A 16,853-nucleotide genomic window follows, 5' to 3' on the forward strand; every position below is an offset into this window, starting at 1 on the left:
CCCAGGTTCAAACTAGTCAATTACCTAAAAAACACACTCAGAGCGTCGTTGTGCGAAAGTGGTAGGGAGACACGACTTAGAACAAACAGACACAAGACATAAATTCCGTTTAACAGACAAGTAACTGGGCACATTATGCTTTGCTTACCGAATCAGAATAAAGAACACAGTGTGACAAAGCACCTATTGTAGTTCCACTACAATGGCTGTTTAGAATACTGTATTCGCTATTCACTTCCTGTTTTTACGTGGAGGAACCAGGCACACTTCAGTAAGTTGACATTAAATCTATTCGCAAGTGCGAGTATGGACAACCATCAGTTGCAGAACAGAACGAGGACAATGAAAATTTTTGCAGGGCCGGAACTCGAATCTGGATTTCCCACTTATAGCTAGCGGTCGCTTTACCATTTGGCTACCTGTGCACGACTCACTGCCAGGCCCAAACTTTCACAAGTCGCCAACCTTGTGTTGACAAGCTGTATTTGTGCATCCGTTATGTGTATTCCAGTACAGGCGAGACATTTTACTTGAAAGTTCCTTGCACAGTGTGGGTGGATGAATACGATACTGCAGTGCCTGTGGTGTTCCGAATGACATTGCAAAGTTCCTTTTGACATGCATACATAAGTTTGTCACCTCAGCGTAAATTATATGTGCGGATTGCGTGTTAGTAATAAAATCGCATTGTCACATGCGGCTTGTTGATAAAACGTATGCAGTGGGTGAATATGTCCTGTAAATGCGATCTTGGGTTGGCCACGTGTAGTCAGTTTAGCCTTTGTCGCGGTTGTCACTTCTTACAGTTCTATTTGCTGTAGATTTGTTGCAGTCCATTGTCATCACCATTATCAACACAATCGTTGTCATCGTACATGTCAGTTAGGCAACCAAACGCATATTCCTCATCAGCAAACTTCCAAAGCGCCGGATCACCGACATCAAAATCTGATTCTTCCAACAGCTTCAGTAATTCTTCATCAGTGAAACCAATCGTTTTTCAACACTTTACATTGTCGTTTCGTCCCTCTGATTTGACAATACAGGATCCATTTGAGCTGAAACCATTTATGCTCGTATTATATAATAAATCAAATCTCTGTCAACTTGAAACACAACAACGACTGCTTAATAATTTTTTCCCATAATTAATTCTGCAACCATAATGTAACTGTGATGTAATTCCTGCCATATGTACCTTTTATTATTTTATTTATGTTGTCATGTAATTAAATTTCAAAGAATTAATTCAAACTAAATAATTAAAAAGAATATTGTAAGTATGATGTAGTAAAAACGCAGGCCTAGTCAGGTATGTTTGCTATTGTATAGAGGCGAAGGATACGTTTGAAGTCAGAGTATTATCGCTGGGCGCGTAAGCGCGAAGCTGGCCAGAAGTCGAGGACAAAGTTGTTAGCGATAAGTGCTCAAGTGCAGACGCGATGCGCGGGAATGTAAGGAATAAACTAAAAGAATTTAATACATGGCCAGGCATATTACGTAGCTGCAAACGATCAAAGTGAATTGTCATCGACAGGAATCAGTATTCGAGGCGAATAATGTGGACCCACGCTCGTTATATGGACCGACGACAAAGAAGAGACGTTGCCATACAGTGTCGTCGAGTAATACCTTACATCGCACCAGCAGCAACTCATCAAAGTGGGATCCAAACAATTTCATCTATAGATTGTACAAGGCTAGCCAGCGTAGTAGTTTTTCTTAATTGAATTACAGTGTATTTAGTGTAGCAACTGTTCTAGTGTAAATGAAGGACCTATCCTCTCGCCATTATTGTCTCCGAGAATACGACGAGCGAAAGAATAGTAAAATATTGATAGTGATGAGCTAATTTAATTTCGGTAACTAAGATAAAGAAGTGCAATTTGCAAAACTGAGAACTATCTAAAGCTGTAATTTAACAGTAGTGAACTTCGTTTCTTGGCATAAAAACTAGTTAAACAGTAATGACTAACATTAAAAGAGTAAGCCGGACGGTGTGGCCGAGCGGTTCTAGGCGCTTCAGACTGGAACCGCGTGACCGCTACGGTCGCAGGTTCGAATCCTGTCTCGGGCATGGATGTGTGTGATGTCCTTAGGTTAGTTAGGTTTAAGTAGTTCTAAGTTCTAGGGGACTGATTACCTCAGATGTTAAGTCCCATAGTGCTCAGAGCCAACCATTGAACTATTAAAAGAGTAAAAAACGTCATTTAAATGAATTTGAAAAAAATATTATTTCAGAATAGTATATTTCATGTTTTTTGTGTACCTTGCAAACTCTCCTCACATTTGTAAAGTATGTAACAGAGTAGCGTAAAATTATTTATTCTTCGCTAAACGAAACTTACCGGTAGCGAACTTTCCAGAAAAAACGTAGTGTAACAGAAAACAAGTATTTATGAGAATCTGCATTTCTAAAATCAATAGCAGTTAGCATTACAGTGAATAACGCACAGCTATTTATTAAGCGAGCTGTTTTGCAAACAATTAACTTTTACTTGCATGTGTTCAGTACAAATTACTTTGCTGGTTTTCCGATTAACTTTAAGTCATGATATTAACTGTGTTTTTACGTCTAAGCTCGAATCAGTGCTTTTGGTTCCTTTCTAGTGTGATTACAGTTCAGTGATTAGTTCGTAATTGCAGTCTATAACAATAAAAATACAGTATTTTCTGTTGGCGCAGTGAACTGGTGACAGCTCTTAAGTAATTTGCAATCTAAAGTTATAACAGATTTAGTTTACTTATTCCAAATTTCACTATTTATTGTTTTTACTTTTTGCCTAAATTTCTTTCGATCGTTTTCGTGCGAAAGTATTCGCGCGATAACGTTCGGTTATAACTGTACCGAGCGGGGTGGCGTAGTGGTTGGCACACTGGACTGGCATTCTGGAGGACGACGGTTCAAACCCGCCTCCGGCCGCCCTTATTCAGGTTTTCCGTAATTACCCTAAATCGCTTCAGGCAAATTCCGGGACGGTTCCTTTGAAAGTGCACGGCCGATTTCCTTCCCATCTTTCCATAATCCGAGCTTGTGCTCCGTCTCTTACTACCTCGTTGTCGACGGTACTTTAATCTCTAATCTCCTACTCCTCCTCGGTTAGAACTGCATCTGCACTTACCCGGATATTCATTATTCTTCGGAATAGATACATTTCACAAACAACAGGGAATGTTAAATGTAGGTGTCATTTAAAAATACTAATTGACCGGAACTGTGGTTTGTTACAGATTTTATAGAAGATATAGAGCGACGTTGAAATTTTGTAAGAATTATAAATAAAAACTTTGAAGGTAAAGCTGCAAAAGACAAAACAATTCAAAATGTTGAACAAGATATTGCGTCTCATTTTCTATACACCGGTGTCAACTCAATCAAGAAATATAAACAGCGCACCGTAGTGCACTGTATACTGTACTACACAGAGTCGCGCGTCAGGGTTGGCACTCTGCTGTGTCTACCGATAGCTCCGTGACAGTCAGCGTTTTAAAGGCAGCAAGTAGGACTCAGCCATCTTTGGGCGTACGCTATGAATAGCACCCACCTGTTGCTGGAAGCAAGCTTTAGGACACAGAATGAATGTTTCGCTCTGCTGAGACGTCGCGCTGTTGAGAAACTTGTCGCCAGATTAAAACCGTGTACCGTACCCGGACTTGAACGCGGACCCTTGCCTTTCACAAGTGTAACTATCCAGCCGCGACTAATAACCCTGCTCCGTCTACATCTAAATACATATCTACTATCCGAAAATCACCTTACGGTTGTGTACTAGAGGGTACTTTGGATAGCATTATATTTCCTTCGTTTCCTGTCCCATTCGTGAACGATGAGCGGGAAGAATGAATGTCGCTGAACTTTTCTCTCAAAAATGGTTCAAATGGCTCTGAGCACTATGGGACTCAATTTCTGAGGTCATTAGTCCCCTAGAACTCAGAACTAGTTAAACCTAACTAACCTAAGGACATCACACACATCCATGCCCGAGGCAGGATTCGAACCTGCGACCGTAGCGATCTCGTGGTTCCAGACTGCAGCGCCTAGAACCGCACGGCCACTTCGGCCGGCCATTTTTCTCATTTTACCGTCATGGTCACATAGAGATATGTGTGTTGGTGGCAGTGACAGAGGAATCGAAGAAAAATATGGAAACTGTGCGAGAAATGTACGCTTGAAAATAAGTGCACATGCAAGCCAACCCTGCAACTTGCTGCGTTGTGTTTGACCTCGAGCGGCACCTGTGCAAAATTTTTCAATACTTTGCAAGTATCGTAGTGGTCAGAACAGTATTTTGTGCAGCTGTGAGTGTGTTATGTCGGAGCTAAGTGAAATCGAACGTGAGAAAACTGTTGGTGCTTGTATGATGGCTGCCTCAGTGACCAAGGCATCCTAGGTGTTTGGTTTTTCAAGAGGCACCGTATCGAAGATTATGCCGCATACAGGCAAAGTGGAGAAACATCGTACGGTAAGTCACAACGCGGACGAAAGTGTGTGCTTAGTGAACATGACGGACGGTCATTGACGAGGATTGTGACGAAAAAATTGTAGAGGACGACAGCTGCAAAAGTCACTGCGGAACTGAATCCCCGCACTCGCGAATCCTGCCAGCACCAAAAGAACACGAAGGGAGCTCTGTAAGAAGGGAATTTTAGTCGGGGTGAAGTTCCCAAACCATTCATCATTGATGCCAATTGTGTTGTTGTTGTTGTGGTCTTCAGTCCTGAGACTGGTTTGATGCAGCTCTCCATGCTACTCTATCCTGTGCAACCTTCTTCATCTCCCAGTACCTACTGCAACCTACATCCTTCTGAATCTGCTTAGTGTATTCATCTCTTGGTCTCCCCCTACGATTTTTACCCTCCACGCTGCCCTCCAATACTAAATTGGTGATCCCTTGATGCCTCAGAACATGTCCTACCAACCGATCCCTTCTTCTGGTCAAGTTGTGCCACAAACTCCTCTTCTCCCCAATCATATTTAGTACCTCCTCATTAGTTATGTGATCTACCCATCTTCAGCATTCTTCTGTAGCACCACATTTCGAAAGCTTCTATTCTCTTCTTGTCCAAACTATTTACCGTCCATGTTTCACTTCCATACATGGCTACACTCCATACAAATACTTTCAGAAATGACTTTCTGACACTTAAATCTATACTCGATGTTAACAAATTTCTCTTCTTCAGAAACGCTTTCCTTGCCATTGCCAGTCTACATTTTATATCCTCTCTACTTCGACCATCATCAGTTATTTTGCTCCCCAAATAGCAAAACTCCTTTACTACTTTAAGTGTCTCGTTTCCTAATCTAATACCCTCAACTCACCCGACTTAATTCGACTACATTCCATTATCCTCGTTTTGCTTTTGTTGATGTTCATCTTATATCCTCCCTTCAAGACACCATCCATTCCGTTCAACTGCTCTTCCAAGTCCTTAGCTGTCTCTGACGGAAAACGAGGTGGGGAAGCCATAAAACCTAGATTATGGAGCAATGGAAGAACATCATTTAGTCGGACGGGTGTTGTTTCATACTGTTCCCTAGCTCTAGCCGAGAGTGGAAAAACGCGGGAGTTTGGTGATGATTTGGGCAACCGTATCGTAGTGTACCTTGGTCCTCACGGTTACTCTGCAAGATCGCATTACTTCCATGGGTTACGTGATCATTTTCAGGCATCGCTCCTTCCCATGGTACAATGTTTATTCCCCAAGGACTATTTGACCATTTTGGCCGATCAGACCCGTCCCATCATAGGAGACAATCTGAGTAACCGTCCTAGATTGTTTGCAGATGACGCTGTCATTTACCGTCTTGTAAAGTCATCAGATAATCAAAACGACCTGAAAAATGATTTAGATATCTGTATGGTGCGAAAAGTGGCAATTGACCCTGAATAAGGAAAAGTGTGAAGTTATTCACATGAGTACTAAAAGAAATCCGATAAATTTCCTTACGCGTTAAGTCACACAGATCTGAAGGCTGTAAATTCAACTCAATACTTAGGGATTACAATTACAAATAACCTAAATTGGAACGATCACATAGATAATATTGTGGGTAGAGCAAACCAAAGACTGCGATTCATTGGCAGAACACTTAGAAGGTACTACAGGTCTACCAAAGAGACTGCTTACACCACGCTTGTCCGCCCTATTCTGCAGTATTCCTGTGCGGTGTGGGATCCGCATCAGGTGCGACTGACGGATAACATCGGAAAAGTACACAGAATGGCAGCTCGTTTTTTATTATCGCGAAATAAGGGAGATAGTGTCACAGACATGATACGTGAATTGGGGTGGCAATCATTAAAACAAAGGTGGTTTTCGTTGCGACGGGATCTTCTCATGAAATTTCAATCACCAGTTTTCTCCTCCGATTGCGAAAACATTCTGTTGGCGCCCCCTACATAGGCAGGATTGATCATCACGATAAAATAAGAGAAATCAGGCTCGCACAGAAAAATTTAAGTGGTCGTTTTTCCCGCGTGCCGTTCGAGAGTGGAACGGTAGACAGACAGCTTGAAGGTGATTCATTGAACCCTCTGCCAGGCACTTTATTGTGAATAGCAGAGTAATCACGTAGACGTAGATGATAAAATGTTTGTTCACCAATGGCGACAAACTTTTCCAAGATGACAGAGCCTCTGTTCACACGGCTCACCTCATCCACGGCTGGTTTCGTGAGTACAAGGACGTATTGTCGCTTCTTTACTGGGCCACGACATTCACCAGCCCTCAATGTTATTGAGCCTTTGTGGTCTAGTTTGGAAAGCCAGGTACGTGATCGCTCTCCACCTCCATCATCGTTACCTTAACTTGTCACTATTTTATTTTTTTGCAGGAAGAATGGTATAAGATTACACTGGAAACCATACAGGACTTGTATTTAGCCACTCCGAGACGACTGGAAGCTATTTCGAATGCCTACGGTTTTCCTACACCGTATTAGGCACGGTGTACCCATCTTTGTTTTTCTGTCCGACGTCTGTATGGCACGTGAGTCTTCTCGTAATGCACGCCCTCAGAATTTTAATTGTAAAACTCTTCTAGTGCGCGGCACGTTTCTTGTTACGTCTGCTACTGGAAATTAATGAGGTTTCCGTAATGCTCTTGCGCTTACGAGTCGAAACCATGATGAAACGCACCTTTCGTCTTTTCACCTCCTTTGTTAGTATCACATGTCGATAATCGAAGACGGAGCAGCAGTATTGAGTAACCGATCGAATAATGGTTTGACACTACATCACACGTTGTGGAATTACATTTTTTATGTGAGCGTCCTACTTTAAGTCGCTCCAGACGCACATTCGTAATTATTTCACGCTTAAAACTTCCTGGCAGATTAAAACTGTGTGCTGGGCCGAGACTCGAACTCGGGACCTTTGCCTTTCGCGGGCAAGTGCTCTACCAACTGAGCTACCCAAGCACGACTCAAGCCCCGTCCACTCAACTTTAATTCCGCCAGCACCTTGTCTCCTACCTTCCAAACTATTTCACGCTTGTTGCCCTTTAGGACATAGAACGAATTTAATGTACATTTGTTTTTGGGCCAGCGGCGCGCAATTGTGTGCCTTATCCACCCAACCTCTTTCAGTTTTACTCTAGCCCGACGCACCTCGTTACTTTCAACCTCTTTGCTCTGGATGCCTCTCAACCGGAAGAAAGAAACCGGACCCAAAATTGAGCCCTGTGGGACTCCATTTGTGATTTCTCGCCAGTCACTAAAACTTCGATTCTTTCCTAGATTGTTTGAATTATTCAGCACAACTTTTTTCTTCTGTTTCTTAAGTATGATTCAAACCATTTGCGTGTAAAGCCTAAGTTCCATAACTAACAAAATGTTCAAATGTGTGTGAATTTCTAAGGGACTAAACTGCTGAGGTCATCAGTCCCTAGTCTTACACGCTACTTAAACTAATGCTAGGAACAAAACACACACACACACACACACACACACACACACGCCTGAGAGAGGCATAACTAACAACGTACATTAAAAGTGGCGAGGTCTTCTTCTGTTTTCGCAATGTTTCCGTACACCAGCTGCCTTATATGCCCCCTGAGGAAGAAATCGAGAAACGTGAGGCCAAGTGACCTGGGTGGCCAGCCCACTTCGCGATCCATTGATTCCGCAAAGTGGCTCTCAGATTATTTCCGACAACAGCGTTGAATTGGGCTGGCGCCTCATCGTGTTGAAAGTACATCCTTCAGCAGTTCTGGCAACACATGTCCCACGAAGGTGCGATATTTGCGTCCGTTGAGGCGAGATGGAAGAACGTATGATCCAGTCAACATATCACCGAGAATGCCCGCCCAAACGTTAACAGCGAATCGCTGCTGATGGCTAAAATGGCTCTGAGCACTATGGGACTTAACTTCTGAGGTCATCAGTCCCATAGAACTTAGAACTACTTACACCTAACTCTAAGGACATCACACACATCCATACCCGAGGCAGGACTATAACCTGCGACCGTAGCGGCAGCGCGGTTTCAGACTGTAGCGCCTAGAACCGCTCGGCCACCCCGGCCGGCGGCTGCTGATGAATACGAGGTCAAGTACCTCATGGATTTAAGTGTGTCCAAACACGCGAACTGTGTGGATATTTGAATATCAGTACACATTCTAGTCAGCGACAGCGACACAAACACGCGAACTGTGTGGATATTTGAATATCAGTACACATTGCTAGTCAGCGACAGCGACACAACAGCTTGCGGCAGCACTACTGCAAAATGTTTCCTAACATTACTAATCGACTTCAGAGACCATACGTTCCTTATCGAAATACACTCCTGGAAATTGAAATAAGAACACCGTGAATTCATTGTCCCAGGAAGGGGAAACTTTATTGACACATTCCTGGGGTCAGATACATCACATGATCACACTGACAGAACCACAGGCACATAGACACAGGCAACAGAGCATGCACAATGTCGGCACTAGTACAGTGTATATCCACCTTTCGCAGCAATGCAGGCTGCTATTCTCCCATGGAGACGATCGTAGAGATGCTGGATGTAGTCCTGTGGAACGGCTTGCCATGCCATTTCCACCTGGCGCCTCAGTTGGACCAGCGTTCGTGCTGGACGTGCAGACCGCGTGAGACGACGCTTCATCCAGTCCCAAACATGCTCAATGGGGGACAGATCCGGAGATCTTGCTGGCCAGGGTAGTTGACTTACACCTTCTAGAGCACGTTGGGTGGCACGGGATACATGCGGACGTGCATTGTCCTGTTGGAACAGCAAGTTCCCTTGCCGGTCTAGGAGTGGTAGAACGATGGGTTCGATGACGGTTTGGATGTACCGTGCACTATTCAGTGTCCCCTCGACGATCACCAGTGGTGTACGGCCAGTGTAAGAGATCGCTCCCCACACCATGATGCCGGGTGTTGGCCCTGTGTGCCTCGGTCGTATGCAGTCCTGATTGTGGCGCTCACCTGCACGGCGCCAAACACGCATACGACCATCATTGGCACCAAGGCAGAAGCGACTCATCGCTGAAGACGACACGTCTCCATTCGTCCCTCCATTCACGCCTGTCGCGACACCACTGGAGGCGGGCTGCACGATGTTGGGGCGTGAGCGGAAGACGGCCTAACGGTGTGCGGGACCGTAGCCCAGCTTCATGGAGACGGTTGCGAATGGTCCTCGCCGATACCCCAGGAGCAACAGTGTCCCTAATTTGCTGGGAAGTGGCGGTGCGGTCCCCTACGGCACTGCGTAGGATCCTACGGTCTTGGCGTGCATCCGTGCGTCGCTGCGGTCCGGTCCCAGGTCGACGGGCACGTGCACCTTCCGCCGACCACTGGCGACAACATCGATGTACTGTGGAGACCTCACGCCCCACGTGTTGAGCAATTCGGCGGTACGTCCACCCGGCCTCCCGCATGCCCACTATACGCCCTCGCTCAAAGTCCGTCAACTGCACATACGGTTCACGTCCACGCTGTCGCGGCATGCTACCAGTGTTAAAGACTGCGATGGAGCTCCGTATGCCACGGCAAACTGGCTGACACTGACGGCGGCGGTGCACAAATGCTGCGCAGCTAGCGCCATTCGACGGCCAACACCGCGGGTCCTGATGTGTCCGCTGTGCCGTGCGTGTGATCATTGCTTGTACAGCCCTCTCGCAGTGTCCGGAGCAAGTATGGTGGGTCTGACACACCGGTGTCAATGTGTTCTTTTTTCCATTTCCATGAGTGTATTTTTATTTTCGTGTTCTCTATCCACTGTATTAATTTGAAAGAATAGTTTCGGAACACCTTGTAGAAGAGATGGCATGTCCCGTTACCTTGGTGCTCCCATCATGTTGCTGTGCTGGAGTGCGAACAGTGGTGGGTCTGTCAAAACACGGGCTGAGGGGACGCAGGTTTGCTTGTGTGCTCGGCTGATTAGGGAATGTACGCCGTTGCCCGTGGCTGGCCTCCCGGCAGGTGACGTAGCAGCGGCGCGGCGGCAGACGTCTCCAGGCAGCCAGCGCGTGCCGCATTGTCGCTGTCTGTCAGCAGGCAAGGCCAGACTGGGCTGGGCTGGGCTAGGCTGGTCTGGTGCGCTAATGGTTCAAATGGCTCTGAGCACTATGGGACTCAACTGCTGAGGTCATTAGTCCCCTAGAACTTAGAACTAGTTAAACCTAACTAACCTAAGGACATCACAAACATCCATGCCCGAGGCAGGATTCGAACCTGCGACCGTAGCGGTCTTGCGGCTCCAGACTGCAGCGCCTTTAACCGCACGGCCACTTCGGCCGGCGGTGCGCTAATGACTCCAGCGGCAGTGGCGGCCCAGCGCGCGACGCGCCGCCGCCCCCGCTAACGACCAGCCGGCAAATATTGCAAGGGGATGGCCGCTGCTGCCGCGGACACCTCGGCTAAAACAGCCTCCCCTCCCAGCGACAACAACGGCGGCCCGCTTCGTAAGACGCTCAGTCTTCGATATCTCTAAACGCTGCTAGCCTGATAGCAGGACTACGGTCGCGTCCCACCACTCATATAAAATATTGTCTCTTCAAGAGCCACAAAAAAAAAAAAAAAAAAAAGAGGAGTAGGTATACTTGGAAATGGCCGGGAGATACGATAAGATGTCAGTTAGATCATGTCATAGTCAGGCAGAGATTCCGAAATCAGACATTTGATTGTAAGACGTACCCAGGAGCGGATATAAACTCAGATCACAGTTTAGTAGGAAAGAAGAGGCGATTATTTATTTCATTAACAGTACAAAAAACCCCACCGCCTTGAAATATAAGGTGGGTCGCGTGCTTCTAAATCTAACAGCAGACTTCTCGTTTTTACGATCTTACGGGTATACAGTTGTCAATGCTTTTCTAAATATGCTACTGGCCATTAAAATTGCTACACCAAGAAGAAATGCACATGATAAACGGGTACTCATTGGACAAATATATTATACTAGAACTGACATGTGATTACATTTTCACGCAATTTGGGTGCATACATCCTGAGAAATCAGTACCCAGAACAACCAACTCTAGCCGTAATAACGCCCTTGATACGCTTGGGCATTGAGTCAAACAGAGCTTGGATGGCGTGTACAGGTACAGCTGCCCATGCAGCTTCAACATGATACCACAGTTCATCAAGAGTAGTGACTGGCGTATTGTGACGAACCAGTCGCTCGGCCACCATTGACCAGACGTTTTCAGTTTGTGAGAGATCTGGAGAATGTGCTCGCCAGGGCAGCAGTCGAACATTTTCTGTATCCAGAAAGGCCCGTACAGGACCTACAACATGTGGTCGTGCATTACCCTGCTGAAATGTATGGTTTGGCAGGGATCGAATGAAGGGTAGAGCCACAGGTCGTAACACATCTGAAATGTAACGTCCACTGTTCAAAGTGCCGTCAATGCGAACAAGAGGTGACCGAGATGTGTAACCAATCGCACCCCATACCATCACGCCGGATGATACGCCAGTATGGCGATGACGAATACACGCTTCCAATATGCGTTCACCGCGATGTTGCCAAACACGGATGCGACCATCATGATGCTGTAAACAGAACCTGGATTCATCCGAAAAAATGACGTTTTGCCATTCGTGCACCTAGGTTCTTCGTTGAGTACACCATCGCAGGCGCTTCTGTCTGTGATGCAGCGTCAAGGGTAACCGCAGCCATGGTCTCCGAGCTGATAGTCGATGCTGCTGCGAACGTCGTCGAATTGTTCGTGCAGGTGGTTGTTGTCTTGCAAACGTCCCCATCTGTTGACTCAGGGATCGAGACGTGGCTGCACGATCAGTTATAGCCATGCGGATAAGATGCCTGGCATCTCGACTGCTAGTGATACAAGGCCGTTGGGATCCAGCACGGCGTTCCGTATTAACCTCCTGAACCCACCGATTCCATATTCTGCTAACAGTCATTGGATCTCGACCAACGCGAGCAGCAATGTCGCGATGCGAGCGGCAGTGTCGCGATACGATAAACCGCAATCGCGATAGGCTACAATTCGACCTTTATAAAAGTCGGAAACGTGATGGTACGCATTTCTCCTCCTTACACGAGGCATCACAACAACGTTTCACCAGGCAACGCCGGTGAACTGCTATTTGTGTAAGAGAAATAGGTTGGAAACTTTCCTCATGTCAGCACGTTGTAGGTGTCGCCACCGGCGCCAACCTTGTGTGAATGCTTTGAAAAGCTAATCTTTTGCATATCACAGCATCTTCTTCCTGTCGGTTAAATTTCGTCTTTGCAGCACGTCATCTTCGTGGTGTAGCAATTTTAATGGGCAGTAGTGTAATATATAGAACATAAGATACAAAAATTTCTCTAACGTTACAACGAACTGAATGCTTAACAGTTGTTAAAGTGGTTCATACAATTTTTTTCTACCTAGGTGATGAGAATATAGTATATATAATGTAAACGTCAAAGAAAAATAAAAAGATGTAATACAGAGAGTGTGGTGAAAATAAGTTAGGAAAGTGTTATAGTATATTTAGATGTGTAATATATTCTAAATAGCTTGTTGGTTGGTAATGGTCTCGGCAGAACCTCGAGCTATTTTCATCTGAAATGATTTCTGCTTATGCATATTTATTGTCTGTGTGTACTGATATATTACTGGGAGTGTTGGAAGTCAGGACACTACATGGTATTCAGCAGTTGTTTGTTTGACTTATTGTTGGTAGTTATGGTGTACTCTACGAGATACCTTAGATAATACAACTGGTGTTAAACAGAGGAGATTGCCTGGTATTATACAGAGGACTTAAGTGCTTAAAGTCCTGTCGACAACGAGGTCATTAGAGACAGAACACAAGCTCGGATTAGGGAAGGACGGGAAAGGAAATCGGCCGTGCGCTTTCACAGGAACCATCCCGGCATTTGCCTGAAGCGATTTAGGGAACTAACCTAAAAACCTAAATCAGCGTGGTCACACGCGGGTTTGAACGGTTGTCCTCCCGAATACAATTTAGTAACGATGAAGATTAGGCTGAAGTTTAAGAGAGTAGTCAGGAAGAATCAATGTGCAAGGAAGTGGGATACGGAAGTATTAAGGAATGAAGAAATACGCTTGAAGTTCTCTGAATCTGTAGATACTGCGATAAGCAATAGCTCTGTATGCAGTTCAGTTGAACAGGAATGGTCATCTCTAAAAAGGGCAATCACAGAATTTCGAAAGAAAATAGGAGATAACTGCGAAGAAACCATGGGTAACAGAAGAAATACTTCAGTTGATCGATGAAAGAAGGAAGTATAAAAATTCAGGAATAGTGAAATACAAGTCACTTAGGAATGAAATAAATAGTAACTGCAGGGAAGCTAAGGCAAAATGGCTGCATGAAAGACTGAAGAAATCTAAAAGAAATGACGGTCGGAAAGACTGACTCTGCATATAGAAAGGATAAAACAATCTTCGGTGAAATTAACAGTAAGGATGGTAACATTAAGAATGCAACGGAAATTCCGCTGTTAAATGCAGAAGAGGGAGCAGATAGGTGGAAAGAGTACATGGAAGGCCTCTATGAGGGGGGGAACGTCTGTCTGATGTGATAGGAAAATGAAACAAGAGCCGATTTAGAAGAGATATGGGATCCAGTATTAGAATCAGAATTTAAAAGGGCTTTCAAAAATGGTTCAAATGGCTCTGAGCACTATGGGACTCAACATCTAAGGTCATCAGTCCCCTAGAACTTAGAACTACATAAACTTAACTAACCTAAGGACATCACACACATCCATGCCTGAGGCAGGATTCGAACCTGCGACCGTAACGGGTTCCGGACTGAAGCGCCTAGAACCGCTCGGCCACAGCGGCCGGCAAAAGAGCTTTGGGAGACATAAATCAAACAATGGAAAATCCAGGATGGAATGTAACAATGGTGGCTTCTGTTGCCAGAGACTGTAGTCGTGTGTGTGAGTTGCGTTTGCGTGCGTGCTGTATGTGTGTGTGTGTGTGTGTGTGTGTGTGTGTGTGTGTGTGTGTGTGTTTTGATGAAGGCCTTGCTGGCCGAAAGCTGATTTGTGACAGTCTTTTTGTTGTGCCTATCTGTGACTCAGCATCTCCGCTATTTGGGAGACTTAAGATCAAATAGGGCAGAAAGGACGGATAACACTCTGTCGGGCCCGCATCTCGTGGTCGTGCGGTAGCGTTCTCGCTTCCCGCGCCCGGGTTCCCGGGTTCGATTCCCGGCGGGGTCAGGGATTTTCTCTGCCTCGTGATGGCTGGGTGTTGTGTGATGTCCTTAGGTTAGTTAGGTTTAAGTAGTTCTAAGTTCTAGGGGACTGATGACCATTGATGTTAAGTCCCATAGTGCTCAGAGCCATTTGAACCATTTTGAACACACTGTCGGAATTTCTAAAATCACTGGGGCAAGTGGCAACTAGACGATTATTCACGTTGGTGTGCAGAATGTATAAGACTGGCGAGGTATCATCTGACTTCCGGAAAAATATCAGCTACACAAGACTACAAGAGCTGACAAGTGGGAGACTTATCGCACAATCAGTTTAACAGCTCATGACTCCAAGTTGCTGACAAGAATAATGTATACAGGATAATGGAAAAGAAGATTGAGGATGTGTTAGATGACGATTAGTTCGACTGCTGGAAAGGTAAAGACACTAGAGACGCATTTCTGACACTGCGCTTGATAATGGAAGCAAGACTAAAGAAAAATCAAGACATATTCGTAGGATTTGTCGTCCTGGAAAAGCGTTGGACAATGTGAAATGGTGCAAGATGTTCGAAATTCTGAGGAAAATAGGAGTAAACTATAGGGAACGGCGGTTAATATACGATATGTACAAGAACCAAGAATGGAATAATGGAAGACTAAGAAGGAAATGCTGGGATTAAAAAGGTTGTAAGACGGAGATGTAGTCTTTCGCTCCTACTGTTCAACCTATACATCGAAGAAGCAATTACGAAAATAAAAAAAAAAGGATTCAAGAGTGTAATTAAAATTCAATGTGAAAGGATATCAGTGATAAAATTCGCTAATGGCATTGCTATCCTCATTGAAATAGAAGAAGAATTACAGGATCTGTTGAATGGAATAAACAGAATATGGATTGAGAGTAAATCAACGAAAGTCGAAAGTAATGAGAAGTGGCAGAAATGAGAGAAGCGAGAAACGTAACATGAGGATTAATGTTCACGAAGCAGATGAAGGTAAGGAATTCTGCTACCTAGGCAGCAAAATAACCCGTGACGGACGCAGCAAGGACGACATAAAAATTATATTATCACTGGCTAAAAAACCATTCCTTACCAAGAGAAGTCTACTAGTACCAAACATAGGCCTTAATTTGGGAAAGAAATTTCTGAAAATATACGTTTGGAACACAGCATTTTACGTTAGTGAAACATGATCTGTGGGAAAACCGGACGGGAAGAGAATCGAAACATTTGAGATGTGGTGCTGCAGACGAATGTTGGAAAGTGGGTAGAATGGTAAGGTAAGGAGGTTCTGCGCAGAATCGGAGAGGAAAAGAATATATAGAAAACACTGACAAGATGAAGGGACAAGGTTATATGACATCAGTTAACATGTCAGGGAGTAACTTTCATGATACTAGAAGGATCTGTAGAGAGTAAATACTGTAGAGGAAGACAGAGATTGGAGTACATCGAGCAAATAATTAAGGACATATGTTACAAGTGCTACTATGAGATGAACAGGTTGACACAGGAGAGGAATTTGTGGTGGGCCGCATCAAACCAGTCAGAAGATTGAACACTCAATAAAAAGTTGTATGGCCATGTGTCTGTCATCTAGTGTTTTTGTTCTGTTGTTGTTATCATCATCATTGTGAGTCATTACTCTTAAAACGGCTGAACAGACTGAAGAAGGCTGCGTCGCGTCCATATACAGGATGATTCTGTGATGATGATACGAACTTTCAGGTGTATTGCTCCTTTTTTTTATCAGTATGAAGTTGATAGTTGCGTGTCTGTGTAGTGATGTGTACCACTGCACAATTACAAGTGGATGTGCAGTTATGAAGATCCAACTGTATGCGGAAAGGCTATCTAGCGCAGAATTATCTTGAATAATTGTGGCGTAGATGCTGTATACGTTTGTATGCCCTAGTCACACGCTTATACAGTCACAAAGAGTTCTCTTGACATGAAATTATTGTTTAGATTTCTCCACAAAATGAATTTCAGGTGTCGTCAGTTCCTACGACTGTTTAAAAGTATTAAAGTATGTGTCAGGAAAGTAAGTAATCTTCAAGAGGTTAATGTAAATTCTGTAGATTGAGTCTCTCGCCATACACCAGTAATTACACATTCACTTCCAAGGTTAGATCTCCAAAGAAAAATCATTAATCTGAATAAGTAATCTGACCGTTGCACTTTCATATACATAAACCGAC

At 44.6% G+C, this 16,853-nt stretch overlaps 1 protein-coding gene and 1 non-coding gene across 4 annotated transcripts in view; one reads left to right on the top strand and one right to left on the bottom strand.

Annotated features, from left to right (window-relative positions):
• Window positions 1–16,853, top strand: part of LOC126259224 (protein GDAP2 homolog) — a 1,081,164-nt gene that overhangs the window by 109,779 nt on the left and 954,532 nt on the right. The window lies entirely within an intron of this gene.
• Window positions 7,350–7,424, bottom strand: Trnas-cga (transfer RNA serine (anticodon CGA)). Its single transcript has one exon. It is a non-coding gene; the product is annotated as a tRNA-Ser (tRNA).

The sequence above is a fragment of the Schistocerca nitens genome, chromosome 5 (assembly GCF_023898315.1).
Source record: "Schistocerca nitens isolate TAMUIC-IGC-003100 chromosome 5, iqSchNite1.1, whole genome shotgun sequence".
In the NCBI taxonomy this organism is placed as follows: domain Eukaryota; kingdom Metazoa; phylum Arthropoda; class Insecta; order Orthoptera; family Acrididae; genus Schistocerca; species Schistocerca nitens.